Below are 23,692 nucleotides of genomic sequence, written 5' to 3' on the forward strand. Positions count from 1 at the left end.
GATGGTGTGGTATGGGAAGGATAGACATAGACTTATGGAACAGAATAGAGAACACAGAAATAGGCTCCCCAAAATACTGACATTTACTTTAAAGTTGATAATTTACATTAAGATTCACTCTTTGAGTGTAAAGTTCTATCTATGAGTTTGACAAGTGCATAATGTAGTATATCTACCATTATAGTGTCATAAAGAGTTTCAAGAGCAATTTTAACACAATAGCTAAGTGTGTCTCTAAATACAGGAAAAAGTACAGTAAAAATATGGCATAAAAGACAAAAAATGGTACACTTATATAGGGCATATACTATGAATTGAGCCTACAGAACTGGGAGTTACTCTGGGAGAGTCAGTGAGTGAGTGGTGAGTGAATGTGAAGGCCTAGGGCATTACTGTCACTATTGTAGACTTTATAAATGCTGTACATTTAGGCTACACTAAATTTGTAAAATAACACAAGATTAACTCAAGCACAAAGAAAATGAAGCATTCAAGAGTCACGGTAAACATGAGATGTATGAGGCTGTGCTGGTATAACACAACATACTGTTTACAATAAACCTTTTTTTACAAGTCGAAAGAGTATATTCTAAAATAACAATAAAAAGTGTGGTATGTAAATACATAAATCAGTAACAGTCATTTACTATCATTATCAAGTATTGTATCAAGTACATAATTGTATGTGCTATATTTTTAGGTTTATTTACACCAGCATTACCACAAACGAGTATTGTGGTATAATATATAATGGCTACCTCAATAGGCAACAGGAATTGTTTAGCTCCATTATAATCTTATGGGACCAACATTGCATTTGCGGAGGGTCACTGACCAAAATATCATTATATGGTGCATGACTGTATTATTGTTATTATATTTTTTATGGATGAACAAACTAAAGTACCAAGATGTTTGATGACCTGCACAGTCAGACAACTTGTGGCTAACTAGTGCTATGAAAGTTATGTATAGAGAGAACACAGAGATTGGAGTGACCAACTATATTCAAAGAGATGAGGGTTGACACACAAAGTTTCACAGAAGAACTGAATCTTGATAGATATTAAGGAGTTTCTCTGAAATTCTAAACAGATGGATTCATGTATGCTAATTTCAGTGATATGAAGTAAGAAGAGGTAAGGAGAAAAACTCATTAGGTTCCCTGGCTCTCAGTTTTCTCATTCATAAAATTAAGTAATTTGGATTGTGTTGTCTCCAAAGTCCCTTCTAGCTCATACAGTCTATGATTCTATGCTGCTAATGTAGAAAATTAAACAAATTATTGGGGCCTTGTAAGTACAGTCCTTGTATCTGCAATACTAGAATAACTTACGGGAAATATGTCACTCTGTCCAAGAAACAGGGCATAGATATTGTCAATTATAAATGAAATACCAAGTGTCACAAGTTTAAAAGGCCTTAGAATTATTTGGGGAAACCAAACCACCATTTAAATATTGTTTATATGGGAAAATAACTTTCTAACTAAACATGGCATATAAAGCAATTGTTTAAAAATTGTACATGCTCTATTCGAATGTATTCTAAAATGTCTGTTCAGAAGAAAAGAAAGAGATGTGTCCTTTTAAAAAAATTAGAATCAGTCTTGGAGCTGTGGGTCTTAGAGAAAAGTTAATGAATAATCTTTTGTGTCTAAAGCCAATTAGCTTTTATAACAGTTCCAGCCTTCAAAAGACAGGAAGCAGGGAAGGAGAAGAATTCAAGAGAGAATTTCCATCCAGGCTGGAAAAAAGCAACAGAGGGTAATCCTAGGAAAACAGTGCACATGTAAGCAGAATTATTTCCTTTTTGATTTAGATTGGAAAAAGTCAGGACGCTGAAAGATGCTAGGAGGTAACTGAAACCTGAAATAGGGTAGCAGAATAAAAACAGCCTCTCGTGGGACCCAGTGGTAGAAGAGCAACTATGAGCAGTACTTTCTCTTAGCTTTTCATTCCTTCAAGTGAAAAGACAAGTTAGAATTCTTGTTAAACCAGAGGAAAGCTCAGGTTAAATAACAAGAGTGGAAGTTATCTTATAATGAAGTATGCAAGTGTGCTAGGTGTTTTATTCAATTATGTTCTAAATTGTGTGTTTTATACTGAAGCTCCAGGTTATATACTGACTATTCCAAATGTTATTTATATTTATAGTTCAGAATACTTTTCTAAATCTGAAATCCTTATATTCAACTGCCTACTTGATGTTGGCACATAGATGCCTCACTGCCACATCACACTTAACATATTTGTATTACTGATCTTAACCTGTGCCTTCTGCTACCCTTACTTCTAGCACAGCTTCCCTCCAATCTTCTTCATCTCAAGAAATGACAGCTCCATCCACTGAAGTACCCAAGCCAGAAATCTAGGAGTCATCTTTAACTTTTCCTTCTCTCCGATCTTTCACATACAATCTATCATATCATGTTCGTTCTACTTCCAAAATATTATTTTACTCCTTCCATTTTTCTCCACTGGCACTAGCAGGCCTTGATCATCTATTGTTTAGTTTACTGCAAAAGCCTGCTAACTGATTTTCCTGCTCCACTCTTACTATAGACTATACTGAGCCATTTTCTACTCAGCAGCTAGAATGATCTTAGAAACAAATGAAATTAAATCCTGTTGGCAACCTATGGAATGAGAAAGAATATTTGCAAATCATGTATCTGATGAGGGGTTAATATTCAGAATATATAAGGAACTTCTACAACTCAACAACAATGACCCAATTAAAATATGAGCAAAGTACCTGAATAAACAGTTCTCCAAAGATATACAATAAGCATATTAAAAGATGCTCATCATCACTAATTATAAGAGAAAAGCAAATAACAACCACAAATGAGATATCACCTCACACCATCAGAACAGCCATTATCAGAAAAGAAAAAACGATTGTTAGTGAGCATACAGAGAAACTGGAACCTTGCGCTCTGTTTTTGGGAAAATAAAGTGGTACAACCATTATGGGAAACAATGTGAACATTCATCAAAAAACTAAAAATATAATTACTACATTATCCAGCAAGCCCACTTCTGGGTATATACCTAAAAGAATTCAAAGTATGATCTTGAAGGGATATTTTCACACCAATGTTCACAGCAGTATTATTATTCACAATAGCCAAGAGGTGGAAGCAACCCAAAATGTTCATTGACAGATAAACGGATCAAGAAAATATGGTATATACATACAATTAAATCCTTAAAAAGGAAGAAAATTCTGACGCAAGCTACAATATGGATGAATCTCGACGACATTACACTAAGTAAAATAAGCCAGTCACAAAAGGACATATATTGTATTGATACCACGCACATGAAGCATCTAAGGTAGTTGAAATCATGAATCAGAAAAGCAGAGAAGTGTTCATCAAGGAACTGAGGGAAAGGAGAGGGGGAATTAATGTTTAATGGGTATAGTTTCAGCTTTGCAAGACAAAAAATTCTAGATATCTGTTGCACAACAATGTCAATATATTTAATACTACTGAACTTAAAATTGTTAATAAGGTAAATGTTATGTTTTTTACCACAATAAAAAAATTAAACAATGTCACTGATATTTTCTCAGGGTTTAGTTTTATAGGAAGAATAGACTGAAATTATCTGTCAAAACTTATGATTTAGTTATCTATGCTAATGGGATGCCTAAAAAGATTGAATTGCATGATTTATAGTCTCCATTTATAATCTGACATGACTCCCTTTTGAAAAACTGTCTTTTGTCTTCAAAAAGATACATGTCTACAAAGAGTTAAGATTAGTTAATTTAATAATCCTGATAAGAAACTAAAAAGAAAAAAACTATAAACCACTTTTTCCTTTGACTTTTAATCTATCATCAAAACGACCAATTCTCACTGTCCCTTGGACACATGTGCTCCTCCCATTCACCTACATTTTTTTTCATGACTTTTTACTTGTTCAGTTGTCTAACTTGGAGGGACTTCCCATTGTGTGAAGTCTTAGGACTTCCTTATTAAATAGGAAAATAAAATTTAAAAATAAAATACATAACGTTATTTAGGAAATCTTGAAACACTGTAGTTCACAAAGGGGTATGAAATGCTAACACTTCCTTCTAGCAATCTTCATTAATCTTAACGATTTATTTAATATATTAAACAATACACTGAATTCATAACACATGCAATGTAATTTATCATAGTTGCAAATTTCATAGAGAAAATAAAAGCAATGGGAAAAAATTTTTTAAGCCCAAATGCAAAGGGCCAATATGGGAAAAGAAAGGTCCATTACACCAAAAAGTAATGTAGTATGAGTGCTCAAAGAAATCTGAAATGATAGGTTATGTCAAAGGGATAAAGGAGCCAACTGAAAAAGCTTCCAATGGCCTAGACTGGTACAATATAAACAATAAAATCAAGTGGTATTGGATTATAACCCAAATATAAGACAAATATCCATTAGTCTGTACTGATATAAAAATGATTGGATATTCTTCCATGCAGAATTCCAAATAATTTATATACTCAGCCCACAAAGAGATGGAACATAACTCTCCACTCCTTAAGTATGGACTGTACATAGTGACTTTCTTCCAAAGAGTTCAGTATGGTAAGTTTCTTTACAGTGGAGAAACCTGACAAACACTACCTCAGCTCAGTGATCAAGGTTAATATCATGTATATGTATCCTTGATATGATGTGATGACAATGACATTTTACTTGTATGGTCTTCTCCCCAAATCTATAAACCCAGTCTAAAAAAAAAAAAAAATCAGAGAAAACCCAAATGAAAGACATTTTACAAACTATCTGACCAATACTCATCAGAATTGTAAAGGTCATCAAGAGAAAGTCTGAGAAACTATCAAAGTTCAAAGAGCCTAAGGACACATGAAAACTAAATGTAATGTGGTATCCTGAATGGGATTCTGGAACAGAAAGAGGAAATGAGGTAACAATTAAATAATCTGATAAAGTATGGACTTTAGTTACATTTGTTCATTAATTATGACAAATGTATCATATGAATGTAACATGTTAGTAATAAAGGAAACGGTGTGGGGTATTTGGGAACTCTCTGTACTATCTTTGTAATTTTTCTTCAAATCTAACACTATTCTAAAATAAAAGTTTATTTTTTTAAGGAGCCTAGTTTCTGGTCCTAGTTGTTTCTGGAAAAGAGAAATGAATTTATTTGCAATAGGAAAATACAGCAGCATACTAAATTATGTCTGAGTATTTTCCAATAATTTAATAAATCACATTAAGTCTATGTGTAAGTAAGCCTTGATTATGCCAGCATTTGGGACACAAGAGCATATTTCACAAGACAGTGATATTATAGCTCTATTCAGCCATGCCTTACATGAATAACATAGAGGAGGAAATTTAATTAGAGTACTTCAAATGCTCTATTGGAATCTTACATCTAAGGTAAAGCTGAAACACCCTTTAGCAAAAATTCATAAGTAAATGTTAGTGCCTTTAAGGACATATTTTCAATAAGTTTGACACTGGCCATGTTTTTAGGGGAGAACATTTTAAGAGATGAAGTATTAGCAAAAGGCAAAATAATCTGGGTAATATAAATTGTGGCACTGAGGTGGGTGAATCTTCATTATGACAATAATGTTATATTGAGTTCTTCTTTCACAGTAAGATACTGTCAAATGAAATAGTCTATCAAGTAGGCTTATGTGAAACTCCTAGGCAGATACTAGGTGAATAAGAGAAATCTTTTAAATAATACCTTCAGCTAAAGTAGCACACAGAGAAGTGGTGAAAAGATAAATCAAAATTTTATTTATTGGCAATATATAAAAACAGAGTTATCACATTATTCACGACAGCCTGAGTCCATCCTATTCTTATTTCAGAACAATAAGGCATTGATATTTTCTAACTAGAAAAATGAAGAATCTATAATAAATATTATTATCCTCCTTTACTAACTTGAAATTCCAATATCCTCCTTCTATAGTAAAAAAACAATCAACCCTGGCAATGAATATTAAAGCAAATATTAAAAACCACTGGTAATTTTTTAAATTTAATTTTAGTCATTAATTTCAATATTCTTACTTATAAAATTTCTGAACACAGCTGCTAACCAGAAAAACTGCTATCTAATTTGATTTTCATCTGATTTCTTTTCCTGCCCAATCTCTGTTTGGGGTGTGAAATAGGAAGAGTAAACAACAAATGGGAGGTTATTAGAAAAGGAAATTAGAAACAAGTTACCTGGATAACCATTCACTAATGATCATTCCATGAATGCATAATTAAGAATTGTGATATATATTATCTTAATACTGAAACAATGTCTCCTCATTACTCTCATTTTTTAATGGATATTATTAACCTCTGGTAATACTGACTTTTTTACTAATTTGTGTTACATTTAGTGTACTACACAGGCTTAAAATTAAAAGTTAAAAGTTTGCCTCACTAGCTTACCAAATTCTCAGGTGAAAACAACTGATTGGCCAAGATTAAGTCACGCTCTTTATCCCAGCTGCTAGGGGGTAGAATGAAGAATAATCTGGATCCTTTAGCTGCTGTAGTGGGTTCTGAGGTGCTTCATCCAGCAGACCCTCTAAGTGCATTCAGGTACATGAGTGGTCCCAGGTAAAACCAGCAGTGGAACCACCCAGTCAACCCACAGAAACATAAGAAACAATCCTTGGTTTAAGCCATGAACTTCTGAAGTAGTTTATTATGCAGCAAAGAGTAACAAACAATAGGAGACTGGTGGGATTGTCATATACACAGCCACAGGAGTACAATGTAACCATAAAAAAGAATGAGGACTACCATTCCTTACTGACATGAGTGATTTACAGCTTTTATATTTTATAGGTAAGTGGAAAAAAAAGGAACATAACAATGTTACAGTACTTACGTGTACTCTATGTATAAGAGAGAAGCTTAAAAAAAAAATACTGGAACAATACACCAGAAAATAATAAAAATGGTTACCCAGTGATATGTTAAGTACTGGGCTAGGTGATATGGTATAGAGGGGAATTAGTTAGATATCTGAGTATATACAGTTTTATAAAATTTTCACTTTTGAACCACATAAATGTTTTAAATATTTTTTAAAAATTAAATTTAAAAGAAAAAAGCAAACATGAAAATTTAAAAAGACCCATGTATATATCAAATATATAATATAAAATGTAACTTTAAACATGAACTCCTCTATTTATCCTTCACAAGATATAACCTAAGGAAAAAAATAACTGCATGAAAATGTTTACTCTTGAATCACACAGTAAGTTTTACTGTTGTAAATAATATTGGTATTGAAATTTAAACACCGCTTCATGTATATTGCAGATAAAGTAAGCAAGTAAATATAGTGTTATGATTAAGAATCAAGTTTTTCTGTGCAAAAGAAAAAATAAATATAAAATTAGAGAAGTTAAGAGAAAAAACCTGTAGTATTAAATGTGATTTATAAATACTAATATGAATTCATTATCTAAAAACCTATTTCCCAGTTCACTGAAAAGGTCTAGAAAAAGTGATGATGTAACAGCGGCAACAAGCACATACAGCACCTAGATCTTTGATTCTAAACACCATTTCTCACTAATAGTGACCAGAGTTCCTTGGTGAATTCCAGGTCAAAGCAGGAAGGGTGTCCATTTTTTTCTGGGTCATCTTATAGTGCCTGGAATCAAGGAAGCACTCAAAGATAAATGTATGTTAAAAGAACACATGAGCCAGCTAGAAAGGACTTCTACTAGCCAAATAAAGAACTATTTTGAGTTTCAAATAAATAACTATAATTGTAAAATATTTTTTAAAAAACTGAGTGCATTAAGAATCTAGGAAGAAAAAGAGAAGGAGGGAGAGGAGGAGGGTGAGCAGAAGAAGCAAGAGCAGCAACAGCAGCTTATTTGCTACCACTAGAGGTAACTATTACATCAAGTAGTTATCTGAACTTTTTAATTAAAGGTAAAAAAATCTAGCACTGACATTGCCTTTTTAATAGGAACCGTCTAGTGCTTATCAGGAAACACTCTGCCAAAGAATGCCAGCTGATAAACGTAGAATGAATGACAGAATTAGAAAAATAACTATCCTATAACCCATAATAAAATAATTGATTAAGGCAAAGATCATTAATGAAATCTAAAACTATGTGAAGAGTTGTTGGGAAGAAGATATTTACATAATGCCAAAGTATTATCCCATCTGTTTCTTGCTCACTCAAAAGGAAAAATAGACTTCTACAGTTACTGATGTGGCAATTACTACCTTAATTAAGTGATTAAACAGATAAAGTGATCAGAGTACCTACAGTAATGAGATACTTAACATCATGTGCCTTTAATGTAGCACAATATAAAATACATAGCATAAACTATTAATTACTCCTAAAAAATATTTAACCTGGAAGCAAGTTGGTCCTTAGATAGGAAAGACCTGTCAACATAGAATTCTAGATCCAGTAAAAAATTTCAGAGATTATGGAAATATAAAAAAAACAAAGAGATTATATAATCTGCAGATCTCCTCTTGCTAAAAGAAATTCTATAGACAGAATAATTAAAAGAATTAGTTCTTCTAATTGCTAAAGGAAGTTCTTTAGAAAGAGGAGCAATAATACCAGAAGAAAATATGGAACATCAGGGAAAAAAAAGTTAAAAGAGCCTAAGTGAGATATAGAATGACTTCGAGCAAAGATTGAATTTCCTAAAGAATAAGAGGATGTACAGAAAAAAAATATGTGATGAAATGATAGTCAAAAATATTCCAACTGTGCTGATCCAAGGAGCCTAGTGAAACTCAAAACACAAGATATATGAAGAAAATACACCAAGGTACATCATAATCAAAATGGTTAAAACCTGTGATAAAGAGAAAATCTTGAGAGGATTCTAGGAAGATGGTATAATAGGAAGAACCAAGAATCTGTCTTCTCTCCACCACCCAGACAACAATTGTCCTGGCAGATTCTGTCTGATATAACTATTTTGGAACTCTAGAGTTTATTGAAGGCTTGCAGCTTCCAGGGGAAAGCTTAGACAGGTAAACTGCAGTTAATTTCAGTCAATCTCAGCTCTTAGCACATTAGCAGCTGTGCATTCCTCATATCCACCCACTGGGCAAGCAACTGTGCAAGGTTCCTGGAGTAGCTTGCACACACCCTGGGGAGCCAGGGTGAGCAAAAAGGACCTTGTCCACCAAATCTCAAGGATCCCTGCTCTAATCGATGCTTTCTGCATGTTATCATAGAGAAGCAGACAAAGAATGCAGTCTTTATTGTTGTGCCTCCCCCCACTGTTACAAGTCCTACTCCCCCCACTCCATCTGAAGTGACTTTCGAGGAATTTTGTTCCTCCTTCATTTTTCTCTTTTTATCCTTCTGGGAGCCAGGCATTAAAGACTACAACATTCCAAAGCAACTGCATAAACAAGGAAAATTAAAAAGTGACCACCAAATATGCCCAAAGAAAGGCACAAGCTCACATAAGACCTGAGAAGACCTTATGTTTACACCTTAGGATGATCCTTGGCACAAAGACAGCCTACAATAATCAAAAAACAACAACAAAAAAATAGTAAACTCTGGGAGAGGAGACTTTGATTTCTAGAACTATTACATTATTTGATTCAAATGTCTAGTTTTGAACAAAAAATGACAAGGCATACAAAACAAAACCCCCACAGGAATGTATGGACCATGAAAAGAAAAAATAAATTAACAGAAACTGTCTTAAAAAATGACATGATAGCAGATCTACTACTCAAAGACTTTAAAACAACTATACTAAAGATCCTAAAAGAACTAAAAGAAAGTGTGGAAAAAGTCAGGAAAATGATATATGAACAAAATGGAAATATCAATTAAAAGATAAAAAACCTAAAACAAGGAAATTCTGGAGCTGAAAAGTATAAAATAACAGAAAAAAAATTTCACCACTAAAGAGATTCAAAAGCAGATTTGAGCAGATAGAAGAATCAATGAACCTGAAGACAACACAATAAAAATTATCAAGTTTTAAGAACAAGAAATAAAAGATGAAATAGGTGAAAAGAGCCTAAGGGCCCTGTAAGATACTACCAAGTGACCAACATATGCATTGTAGGAGTCCCAGAAAGAGAAGGGATAGAAAAGGGTGTGGACAGAATATATGAAGAAATAATGGCTGAAAACTTCCCAAATTTGATGAAAGAAATGAATATGAACATCCAAGAAGCTCAATGAACTCTAAGTAAGATGAACTCACAGAGACCCACACCAACACACATTGTATCAAATTTTTGAAAGCCAAAGATAAAGAATAGTTAAAGCAGCAAGAAAGAAGTGACCTGTCACCTACAAGAAAACCTCAATAAGATTATCAGCAGATTTCTCAACAGAAATTCTGGAGGCAAGAAAGCAGTAGGTTAATATATTCAAAATGCTAAGAGGAAAAAAACTGTCAATCAAGAATCCTAGAGCCGGTAAAACTGTTCTTCAATTGTAAAGGAGAAATTGAGACATTCTCAGATAAACAAAACCAGTTACCACTAGACCTGCCCTGAAAGAAATGGTCAAAGGAGCCCTACAGGGTGAAATGACAGAACACTAGAACTCAAAGCCATATAAAGAAATAAAGATCTCAATAGAGGTAAATACATGGGCAATTATAAAAGTATTATTGAAATAACAGTTTGCTGTGCCACTTTTTTGTTTTATACATGATTTAAGAGACTAATATATATTTTTTAAATTATTAGTCTAAAAGCCACTAATATAACTTTGATTTGTATCGCCATGTTTTCTACATAAGAGACAAATGCATTTAAAAGAATTATTAGGTAATTTTTTAGGGCAACGTATTAAGATGTAACTTTATGACATCAAACAACTAAAAGGGAGAGAGACAGAGCTGTAAAGCAGCAGAGTTTTTTTCTGATGTTGAAGTTAGGCAGTTATAAATTCAAATTAGAGTGTTAAAATGTTAGAATGCTGAATGCAATCAACATAATAACCACAAAGAAAAGAGCTATAAAATATACACAAAAGGAAATAAAAAAAGAATTTAAACATTTCACTACAAAAAAACAACTAAACAAGAGACAAAAGAGTAAAGAAAAAATGAGGAACAAAAGAGCTAAGGGGCATGCAGAAACAAATAGAAAAATGACAGAAATGAGTCACTCTCTATTGGTAATTACTTTAAATGTAAATAGATTAAATGTTCCAACCAAAAGACAGAGATTGGCAAAATGAATAAAAACCCATGATCCAACCAAAGACTGTCTACAAGAGACTCACTTTAGATCTAAACACACAGATTAAAAGTGAAAGAATGGAAAGAGATAGTCTACACAAATAGTAACCAAAATATACTAAAATCAGACAAACAGACTTTAAATCAAACAAGGTTACAAGAGAAAAACAAGGACATCATATATTAATAAAAGTTTCAAGTCAGCAATAAGATATAATAAACATTTACCAACCTAATAACAGACAAGCAAAATATGTGGAGCAAAACTGACAGAATTGAAGGGAGAAACAGTGGGCAGACCAAGACAGAAGATAAGCAAATAGAGGACTTAACACAATAGACTCACTAGTCCTAATATATATATAGAACACTACACTAGACCCAACAACAGCAGCATACAAATTATTCTCAAGTGCACATGTAACATTTTTCAGGATAGACCATATATTAGGTCACAATTTAAATCTTAATAGATTTAAAAGATAGCAATCATGCAAACTATCTTCTCCAATCACAACAGAATGAAGTTAGAAATCAATAACATAAAGAAACTCAGAAAACACAAAAAATTGTTGAAATTAAACAACCCACTTTTAAATAACAAATGGATCAAAAAAAGAAATCAAGGAGAATTAGAACATACTTAGAGATTAAAGAAAATGAAAACACAACATACCAAAATGTATGGGACACAGCAAAAGTAGTATAGGAAAATTAATACCTATAAATGCTTACATCAAAAAATAATTATCTCAAATCAACAAGCTAACTTTCCAACTTAAGGAACTAATAAAAGAACAACTAAACCAAACCCAAAGCTAGGAGAAGAAAGGAAATAATAAAGATTAGAATAGACATAAACAAAATAGAGAACAGAAAAACAATAGAGAGAAATCAATGAAACCAAAAGATGACTCCTTGAAAAGATCAACAAAACTGACAAACTTTTAGCTAGATGGTCTAAGAAAAAGAGAGAAAAGACTCAAATTATTAAAACCAGAAAAAAAAGTAAAGCTATTACTAATAAGTCTATAGATATAAAAAGGATTATAACAGAGTATTATGAATAACTGTATACCAAGAAATTGAGTACCCTAGATGAAATGAGCAAATTCCTAGAAACACAAACCTACCAAGATTAAATCTCAAAGAAATAGAATACCTGAATAGACCTAATAAGATTAACTGAATAACCAATAAGATTGAACTGGTAACTAAAACTCTTCTGACAAATGGAAGCCATGGATCTGATAGCTTCGCTGGGGGATTTTTAAAAACATTTGAAGAAGAATTAATACCACACCTTCTCAAACTTTTCCAAAATAACTGAAGAGGAGGGAACATTTCCTAATTCATTCTATGAGGCCAGCATTATCCTGATATCAAAGCCAGACAAAAACAGTGCAAGAGAAGAAAACTACAGACCAATATTCCTTATGAACATTGATGCAAAAACCCTCAACAAAATATTAGCTAATGGAATTCAACAATACATTGAAAGGATCATACACCCTGATCAAGTGGGAGTTATTGCTGGAATACAAGGATGGTTCAATGTACAAAAATTAACAAATATAACAGACAAAATTAACAGATTAAAGGGGAAAAAAATCACGAGATCATCTCACTCATGCAGAAAAGGCATTTGCTAAAATTCAACACCCTTTCATGATAAAAACACTCAACAAACTAGGAATAGAAGGAAACGACCTCAACATAAGTCAGAATATTATAGGCCAATATTTCTGATCAACATAGATGTAAAAATCCTCAACAGATTATTAGCTAATAGAATTCAACAATACATTAAAAAGATCATACACCATAATCAAGTGGAATTTACTCCAGGAATACAAGAATGGTTTAACGTCTGCAAAGCAATCAATATGATACACCACATTAACAAAATGAAGAATAAAACATACGATCATTTCAACAGATGCAAAATAAGCATGTGACAAAATTCAACAATCATTCACGATAAAAAATAAAGTTTTCAACTAAGTGGGTATATAGGAAAAACTTCAACACAACAAAGGCCATATATGACAAACCTGCAGCTAACATCATACTCAACAATGAAAAACTGAAAGCTTTTCCTCTAAGATCAGGAACAAGGCAAGTATGTCCACTCTCACCACTCTTATTCAACATAGTACTGGAAGGTCAACCCAGCACAATCAGGCAAGGAAAAAAAAAAAGACATCCAAATAGAAAAGGAAGAATTAAAATTGTCTCTATTTGCAGATGACATATTATATGTAGAAAATCCTGAAGACTCCACAAAAAACTGTTAAAAACTAATAAACCAATTCAGTAAAGTTGCAAGATATAAAATCAAAATACGTAAATCAGTGTAATTTCTATATGCTAATAAAAAACTATCAGTAAGAGAAATTGATAAAAACAATCCCATTTACAATTACATTAAAAAGAATTAAAATACCAAGAAATAAATTTAATCAAGGAAGTGAGAGACCTATACAATGAAAACTATAAGATATTGATAAAGGAATTGAAGATGACACATATAAAGGGAAAAATATTCTGTTCTCATGGATTAGAGGAATTCCTACTATTAAAATGTTCATACTACACAAAGTAATCTATAGATTCAATGCAATCCCTATCAAAATTGCAATAGTATTTTTCACAGAAATAGAATAATCCTAAAATTTGTATGGAACCACAAAAGAGCCTGAATAGGCCAAAGCAATTTTGAGAAAGATGAAAAAAGCTGAAGGTATCACAGTTCCTGATTACACACTATATTACAAAGCTATAGTAATCAAAACAGTATGGAACTAGCAAAGAAACAGCCACATAGATCAATGGATGAGAATAGGGAGCCAGAAATACACAAATGCATGCATGGTCTATTAATTTACAACAAAAGAGACAAAAATATACAATGAGGAAAGGACAGTCTCTTCAATAAATGGTGCTGGAAAAACTGGACAGCCACATGCAAAAGAATAAAACACAAAAACTAACTAAAAATGGATTAAAGGCGTAATGTAAGACCTGAATCCATACAAATCCGAGAAGAAAACATAAAGGATAAACTCTTTGACATCAGTCTTAGCATTATCTTTTTGGTGTATATCTCCTTGGGCAAGGATAACAAAAGCAAAAATAAAGGGGACCACATCAAACGAAAAAGGTTCTGCACAGAGAAGGAAACCATCGACAAAATGAAAGGACAACTTACTAAATGGGGGAAGATATTTGCAAATAATATATACGATAAGGAGCTGATATCCAAAATATATGAGGAACTCATACAACTCAACTTGGATAAAACAAACAACCTAATCAAAAAATGGGCAGAGGACCTGAATAGACATTTCTCTGAAGAGGACATACAGATGGCCAACATATGAGAAGATGCTCAACATCACTAATCATCAGGGAAATACAAATCAAAACCACAATGAGATACCACCTCACACCTGTCAGAATAGCTATTATCAAAAAGTCAACAAATAATAAGTGTTGGCGAGGATGTGGAGAAAAGGGAACCCTCGTGTACACTGGTGCAGCCACTATGGAAGACAGTATGGAGGGGTGGCTCCATAGAGTAGTGGTTAGCACTTCTGCTTTACATGCAGAAGGTCCTAGGTTCGAGCCCTAGTGGAGTCACAGCCCATGCCCCAGGTGTGCCAGGCCCCCGGTGTGCACCGCGAGTGTGTGGAAGGAGACATCTGCCTTCAGAGATCCAATTCTTAAGGGGAGACAGCAATATCCATCGGTCAGGGGTGGAAGTGGCAGTGGGGGCAGGGGCGGGTGTGGAAATTAAAAAAAAAGTGATATGGAGATTCTTCAAAAAATTAAAAATAGACCTATCATATAATCCAGCAATTCCACATTTATCTGAAAAAAATCAAAACACTAATTCAAAAAGATATAGGCACCCCTATGTTCACTGAAGCATTATCTACAATAACCAAGATATAGAAGCAATTTAGATGTCTATCAACAAATAAATAGCTAAATGAGATACAGTATATATTAGACACCTAAGTTGCTATATATATTATATAAATATGTTACACATATATATAATATATATATGTGCACAATGGAACATTTCTCATCAATAAAAAAAGAATGAAATCTTGACATTTATAACAACATGGAGGGTCCTAGTGGGTATTATGCTAAGTGAAGTATGTCAGACAAAGACAAATGCCATATGATTTCACTTATATGTGTAATCTAAAAAAACAAAACAAACAAATGAAACAGATTCATAGATACAGAGAACAAACTGACAGTTGCTAGATAGAAGAGGGGTGAGGGATGGGTGAAAAAGGCCAAGGGGAATAAGCGGTACAAACTTCCATTTATAAAATAAATAAGTCGCAGGAATATAGTGTACTGCACAGGGAACATAGTCAATAACTGCACAGTGGCAGATGATTACTAGACTTACTGTGGTGATCACATCATAAGGTATATAAATGTCAAATCACTACGTTGTACCATCTGAAACTAATACAATAAACCAACTATACTTGAATAAAAATTTTTTTAAATAATTAAAATAAAATTATGAAAGTCTTTTAAAAAACTCTAAATTTTAAAAGTGGGAAATTCTAATTCAAACATCACTAAATTTCTATGTAGATACTAGTTTAGATGAAATGTCATATTAATTCAAGAAACAATTTCTCTATATAAAACCTCCAATTACCACCCGAAAAAAAATATAAATATATATGTTGCAACTTGCCAGCTTCACTAGTAAGTGTACAATTACCATCATAGGAAAGGTTTCTGCTTTGCAGCTCTACTGTGCATTCGAAAACAGTTCTAAGAAAGCCTTCTAATCTGTTCCATTGTTAGTCAAGTGGTTTATACATGCAGAAAAAAAGAAAAGAAAATCAGATGTACATAATATGGAAAGAAAAATATAGGGGCAGAAGAAATCACCTCAATAATTCTTACTTTTCTCCTCTCCAAAAATCCATTCTTCTTATTGCTCCCTTTTCTCATTCCTCCCTCCCAAAAGAAAAAAAAAGCCAGGATCCTTGCCAAACCCCACAAAAACCCTTAGGCCTCTCTCAAGCATGCAAATGTAATTTTCTACCCAGACAACACACTCCCTTTTTAATGAACTCCAAAAACAATCTGTGAATGCCCACAGAAAAGAGGAAAATTACAATGAAAAAAAAAAAAATACAAACAGAGAGATGTGGGGGAGGGTCAAGATGGATATAGCAAGTCCAGAGTTTAAACAGACATAAAAGATAATTAAGGTGAAGGGACTGTAATCAAACAAAATGGTCTGCAGGCTGTCATTTCATACAAATTAGAGTCAGAGAAATATATGAATATTCACTTGAATAAAAATCACTCATTATAGGAGTGGTCCTTCAAGTAAAAGGATCTTAGTCAAGGCCCAACGTGGCTGTCATTCTTTGTTCCATTTTGTAATTAAAAAACAAAAACAAAAAAAATTGCGTATAGATGAAAAAGAGAAAAAATAATTTTACATATGCACCCACCTCTTAAACAGTCAAGAGCAAGAGCAAGTTTCTTCATGATATAACCAAATACTATGTCAAAATTAGATATTCAAAGAACGTAAATAAATGACAAGAGACACTTCAGTCAGTCACATGATTCAGGATCCCTCCAGATGCACATTATGATTCAGATTTGAACAGTAAATAGAGTAGGCCACAGGGTAGGGTGGGAGGACTTGAAGAAAACCATAATGCAAGAAGGTTGTCTAAATGAAAACTCTCTTCTTGCCTCACAATTTAAAGAAAAGTTTTATTTAAAAAAAATAGCTTTAAATCAATTTAGGCTAAAACAATTACAACATTTTACAATCTAATCTTTTAATGATGACTAGAATTCTTCTCCCTGCTTAAGGATCAAATTGGTTGAGCTCTACACTTGTCTGGCACCATGCTGTGGGCTATTTCCTTTAATATATAACCAATCAAAGATGTATTCAGGCTTTTGTGAAATCCAAAGCTTTGCTAACTGCATATTCTAGAGCATCATTAAGTTTTCCCAAAAGGAGCAGACAAAGCTACATACAGTGATAACCTCCCTTGGATAGCTAATGTTCAATGGCCCCTTATTTCTCAAAGGTAGACACTGAACCCTTTTATAATACGCCAAATAGACATTTTTTCTTATAATATTTATAGTATTTGTCCTATAATATCTATACTAACTTTTTCTCCCTTCAATTTGTATCAACACAAGATCACAAGTGCTTAGGGGAGTGACAAAAGAAAACAAATTTTGAAAGTATGTAATTGTTACAAACATAATAATCGATATATATGAATTGAAAACATACTACTTTATCAGGCTAAATGATAAATATCAATTGAATGCACAATCTGGCATAAATCCTTATGGAATGACTATACTCATAAGACTTACATAAACATTTTTATTATAGTTAAATTTATGATTTATAAGTGAAAGGTAATTTTACACATTGGCACATGTTACAAAGCAATATCTATATAAATAAGAGACTGAACATATAGCCTTTTAAAGCCTTCCTAACAAAATGCATTAAGGTAACCAAGTTAAATCAAAGATTTAAGGATGCAAGAACATACATAACCATATTATATGAGTTAAATCTTGCTTTCATTTATTTATAACAGGTGTAACACCCAGAACACTCACATGAAGTACAGAACACAAATAAAGCTAAATATTTGTTTGTATTGTAAAATCACATGTGTCTTTCAAATAAATCTATTTCAAGTTTATCTCATTTTTACAAAATAATATTTTGTTCATTTTCCCCTATTAATCATGTTGAAACACAAATTAATGATATAACTACCAAAGAAAAGTTGCAATAAAGATATACAAATGGCCAACAAACTCATGAAGTTTAAAATAGATCATTGAAAAAATATAAATCAAAACCATAGTGACATACCACTTCTTCCCTCTACAATGGCTATAATCAAAATAATGGAAATTAACAAGTATTGAAGAAGTAATGGAGAAACAGGAGCCCCTGTCCATTGCTGCTGGAAATACGGAAATATAAAATGGTACAGTTGCTGTAGAAAACAATTTAGCAGTTCCTTAAAAAGTTGAACATAGAATTACCATATGATCCAGCAACTCCACTCCTAGATATATATCCAAGAGAAATAAAAACATATCCACCCAGAAACTTGTATACAAATGTTTATAGCAGCATTATTCATAATAGCCACAATGTGGAAACAATCTAATGTCCATCAACTGATGAGTGGATAAACAAATTGTGGTATATCTATACAATAAAATATATATTATTCAGCCACAAAAAGGTACAATGCTACAACTTGGATGAATCTTGAAAACATTAACAGAAAGAAGCCAGACACAAAACATCACATATCATATGACACCATTTACATGAAATATCCAGAATAAGCAAATCTATAGATAGAAAGCAGATTAGAGATTTCCAGTAGAGTTTTAGACAACTTCATGGGTACAGAGTATTCTTCTGAGGTGATAAAAAAGTTTCAAAATGAGAGAAAGGTGGTGGTTACACAAGATTGTGAATGCATCAAATGCCACTAAACTGTACACTTCGAAGTGTTGTGTGAATTTCATCTCAGTAAAAAAAGGAAAATCTTCTATATTTAAAAAAATTAAGACTTAAAATAGTATATAAATATTGTTTATTCTGGGAGGAAAAAGAGAGAAATATGGTAAAGGTAATAGTGAGATTCAAAGGATACTATTTAAAACTGATAAACCACAAAGGAAAAGGTTAAGTTAAAAAAAAACGACTATGGGCATGATAAAAGGTATAAACATAAAGAAAACCACTAGAATAAAAAGCAGACTTTTCCATATGCCAAAAGAAACCTTAAAAGAATAAGAAAGGCATAGAAAAAAAATTCCTAGGAAATTTAATATAGCAGGGAATAAAAATAAAATAATAATACAACAGCATTGAAACCAAACATATCAATCACATTAATAAAAGGAAAATGGGCTTAATTCACTTAGGACAGAGAAAGTTTTCAATTTCCTCATCAGAAAATCTCTGTGCTGTATACAAGAGATACACCTAAAACAGATTTAGAAATACCAAAACTAAAGAAATAAGCAAAGATATAACAGGCAACTGGAAACAATAAGAAAGTGATCCTGATATCAGACAAAGTAGAATTAGACCAAAATCATTAAATGAAACAAAGAAAAATATTTTATTATGCTGAGACAAAATTAAAAATGAAAACAGAACAGTTCTCTATATGTACCAAAAAAAAAAATAAAAAGACAAAAGCCACCAACATAGAGCAGAAACAGCAGGAGATAAAATAAGAAATTGACAGAAACCAGTACTAGTACAAAGCTTTAACACACCACTCTTAGTAAGATAGGTGAAATGGACAAAAAATAAGAATGGCTCTAGAAAAACCTAACAATATAATCAATAAGATCTTATGAAAATAAATTAGATATAAATAAAATACTACACTCAATAGAGAATATCTCTTCTTCTCAAGTGCACATAGAATGTTCACAAAAACTGATCAGAAAATAGTAAATTCCATAAAGTAGTAAAATTAAAACATGTTTTGATTATAAAGCAACAAAATTAAAGAAACGAAAAACTCTTTGACCTAAAAAATGAAAAAGTCTTCTGTTAAATAACTCTTGAGTGAAAAGGGAAATATAAATTACAGAATTTCTGAAAAACACAAAAACACTACCTATCAGAATTCATGAGATCCATTTAAAGCAGAGATCATAGCATTCATAGCATTAAACATCTATATCTATAAAAATAAAATAATAAAAATTAATTAAACCTCAACCCCAAAAAGCTGGAAAAAGAAAACAAAAAGAAAATATAGCAAGTAAGTAATAACAATGAAAGTAGGAATTAATGAAGTAGAGAACAGAAATTAGTTGATGAAATTAATAAATTTCAATCTTGGCTCTTTGAAAAGAGGTCAACAAAATAGATAATGTAAGAGAAAACTCCATTTACAACAGCAGCAAAAAAGACAAAATACCCAGAATAAACTTAAGAAATGTTCAAGTTTGTTTGAAGAAATTTAGAAAACACTTTGGAAAGAACAAAAGTGCTTGTTCTAACATGTAACTTGTTCTTAGGATGTTTCAACATCTAGATTTTGGTGCTCCCTAAGTTAACACACCTTAATGTCACCCAAATAAAAATACCAACATGCTTTTTTTTTGAGAACTAGTCAAGTTGATATTAAAGTTCACATGGAAAAACATATACAAAAGAACTGCTAAGGAAAAACTGAAAAGGGAAAGCTCTGAAAAATGGAAAAGGAAGAATTACTACCAGGTATAAAAAATGTAAAGCCTTTAAAAGTGAAACAGCATATAGTATCTGAGTACACAGAAAGACCAATGGAATAAAAGAGCATGTCCAGAAACTGTCTCAATTTGGAAGTATATGATAAAGGTGGTCTTTCAAATCACAAGGGCAAAGATGGACTTTTTAATAAATGATGTTAAAACAACTGGAATAAAATAAAATTAGATCCACTCTTCACACATAATATAAGAATAATCTTCAAATAGATCAGAGATCTAAATGTAAAAGAGTGAAACTATACAAACACTAAAAGAAAACATGGGTAGGTTTTCAATAACCTGGATATAGGGAGAAGCTTTTAACTATAATTCAAAATCTAGATGAATAAAAGAAAAGATCGTTAAATTTGACTAAATTAAAATTAAAAAAAAAAATTTGTCTGGCTCAAACCACCATAAAGTCAAAAGACAAATGACAACCTGCTAAAGGACCTCTAAAAATTGAGAAGACAATAAAATCTGGAGGTCTTTTTTAAAAACTAAGAAAGAACACCTCAAATTTGAAGCAAAAAACCCTCACAAGTCCTTTTAAAATACCGAGGAAACAACCAAAGTGTCTTTCAAGAGATGACTGGCTAAAGAAGATGTGGTACATATACACAATGAAATACTACTCAGCCATAAGAAAAGTGAAATACTGCCATTTGCGACAACATGGATGGATCTTGAGATAATCATGCTAAGCACAATAAGTCAGATGGAAAGGGTTGAGAACCATATGATTTCACTCATACATGGGATATAAAACTGAAAGCAACAAAAGAACAAGATAGACTCACAGAATAGACATAGACAAGTTTAATAGTTACCAGAGGGAAAGTGGAGAGAGGGAGGTAGATAAGGGTAAAGGGAGTCAAATATATGGTAACAGGAGACTTGACTTTGAGTGGTGAACACAATGCAATATACAGATGATATATTATTAAATTGTACATTTGAAACCCATATAATTTTATTACCCAGTGTCACCCCAATAAATTTAATTTAAAAAAAAAAACATTGAGAAATAAACGGGGAAAAGGCATGAACAGACAACATACAAAGAAAGATTTTAAAATGTATTAAATTTTAAGTGGTCCTTAAACATATGAAACGATGTTCAATTTCACTCAGAAAAATGCAAATTAAAAGTATTCTACCATTTCTCACCAAATATATTGATAAAACTAAAAAGTATGACAACTCATTTTTTTTGATGAGTCCATGTGGAAATAGGTACTCATAAACTGCTGCTGGGAATGCAAACTAGTACAATTTCTGGAGAGTTTGGCAATATCTAACAAAGTTACATATGCAGTTTTACCCTTTGAACCAGTAATCTCACTTACAATAGTTTATTCTGCACTAATACCTACACAATGATGCACAAGGTTATTTATTGCACCAAAATATTGGAAACTACCTACTCAAACACAAGAGATTGACTGAATAAACTTATAATACTATAATACATACATTAAGGTATTATACAGCTGTTTTTGTTTTTGTTTTTTTTAATCTGTTAACTTATATGGAGTGATTTCCAGGATACATTGTTAGGTGGGAAAAAAAGCTAATTCCAAAAGAGTATATAAAGGACGCTATTTTTTGTGTGTAAGAAAAAGTTGGGAATTAAACATACAAATGTATCTGCTTATTTTTGCAAAAAGAAATAGAGGAAGTCTAAACCAGAAACCAGTGAAATTGGTTACCTACAATGGTAGAGGGATGAGGTGGAAGGGATGGAGAAAGATCTCTCCAAGAATATTATTTTATATAGTTTTGATTACACAAAAACGTTAATAATGTTCTATATACTAGAAAAATAAATCAACAAAGATGGTGAGTGGGAACTGAAAACATGAATGCAAACAGGAACGATTAATCCCAACAGTTATTTCAAAGTGATAAGATAATCATATCTCAGAAAGTTCCCTCAAGCCACTCTCAGTAAATCCCCACTCTCCCACCTGCTTCAGTGACAACCACTATTCTAAATTTTTTTTTGGCCATAAGTTAGCTTTATCCATTCTGGATTTTCATATGAATGTAAACATGCTGTATATATTCTTTTGAGTAAACTTTCTTTTACTTAGCATGTTTTTGAGATCCATCTATGTTGTTGTATATATCAGTAACTCCTTTTATTGCTAAGTAGTAGTCCACTGTATGAATATATCATAGTTTTAGTCATTCTATTGATAGTTCATCCTTCTGATATTTTCAGTTTTGTGCTATTATGAATAAAGTTGTTATTAACATTCATACACAAGGTTTTTGTGCACATTTTCATTTTTATTCGTAAATACCTAGGAGTGAAAAGGTCATAAGGAAGTGAAAATGTAGCTTTATAAGAAATCAGACTTTTTTCCAAAGTGTTTTATATCGTTTCCAACAACAATGTATGAGAGGTCTAGCTGCTCCACATCCTCATATTTGGTGTTATCATCTCTGTACTATTCTTACAACTTTGCCATGTGTTTGAAATTATTTCAAAATAAATAAAGTAGCATTTATATTTACTTTCTGACAGTTCTATTCTGATATGAAAAAGGTACTGCTGTTATTCTCATTTTACAGCAATTCACCCAAAGTCACATGGAAAACGGTTGGTATTATCCACTGATTGCTCTGTCTACTTCATCCACTGAAAAATTTGATAATGACTCACAACCTTCCATTCTACTAAAAGTCAGTGCTATTACGTGGTTGTCTTCAGCATCCATATAGATAAGCAAATTAAAAACCAAACTCTAATTTCTTAAACTTTTATATTTTCAGTGTCTTACCCTACACTTCATTTCAAGTTACATACTCCTTTGGCCACACTTTATATTTTATCATCGTCTCAAACTGCTCCACCTCTAAAATCACCAGGTTTTCCATCCTACTCTCTTTTAACTCCTTTCTTGGATGTTCACTCAATTATCTTATAATAGTTGTTCTTCCACTTCACTTGGATTTCCAGTCCATTTAACTACTCCACTAATTTTTCTCTAGCTATTCTTCACTCATCTCCTAGGAGCCTGGTACACATTAATCACTTAATAAATAATGGTAAATGAAATTATCATTATCATCCAGCTTAGATTCCTTGTCCCATTATTTTACTCTCTTGTCAATATCCTAAAACCTGTCACTCAACTG

The 23,692-nt window shown here is 32.2% G+C and overlaps 1 protein-coding gene and 1 non-coding gene across 2 annotated transcripts in view; one reads left to right on the plus strand and one right to left on the minus strand.

The window, feature by feature from the left end:
• The window catches only part of ZSWIM5 (zinc finger SWIM-type containing 5), a 146,792-nt gene that overhangs the window by 86,022 nt on the left and 37,078 nt on the right, over positions 1–23,692 (minus strand). The gene's annotated exons all lie outside the window — the stretch shown is intronic.
• Positions 14,785–14,857, plus strand: TRNAV-UAC. The gene has a single exon. It is a non-coding gene; the product is annotated as a tRNA-Val (tRNA).

Source organism: Pteropus vampyrus, unplaced genomic scaffold, assembly GCF_000151845.1.
Source record: "Pteropus vampyrus isolate Shadow unplaced genomic scaffold, Pvam_2.0 Scaffold135, whole genome shotgun sequence".
Lineage (NCBI taxonomy): Eukaryota > Metazoa > Chordata > Mammalia > Chiroptera > Pteropodidae > Pteropus > Pteropus vampyrus.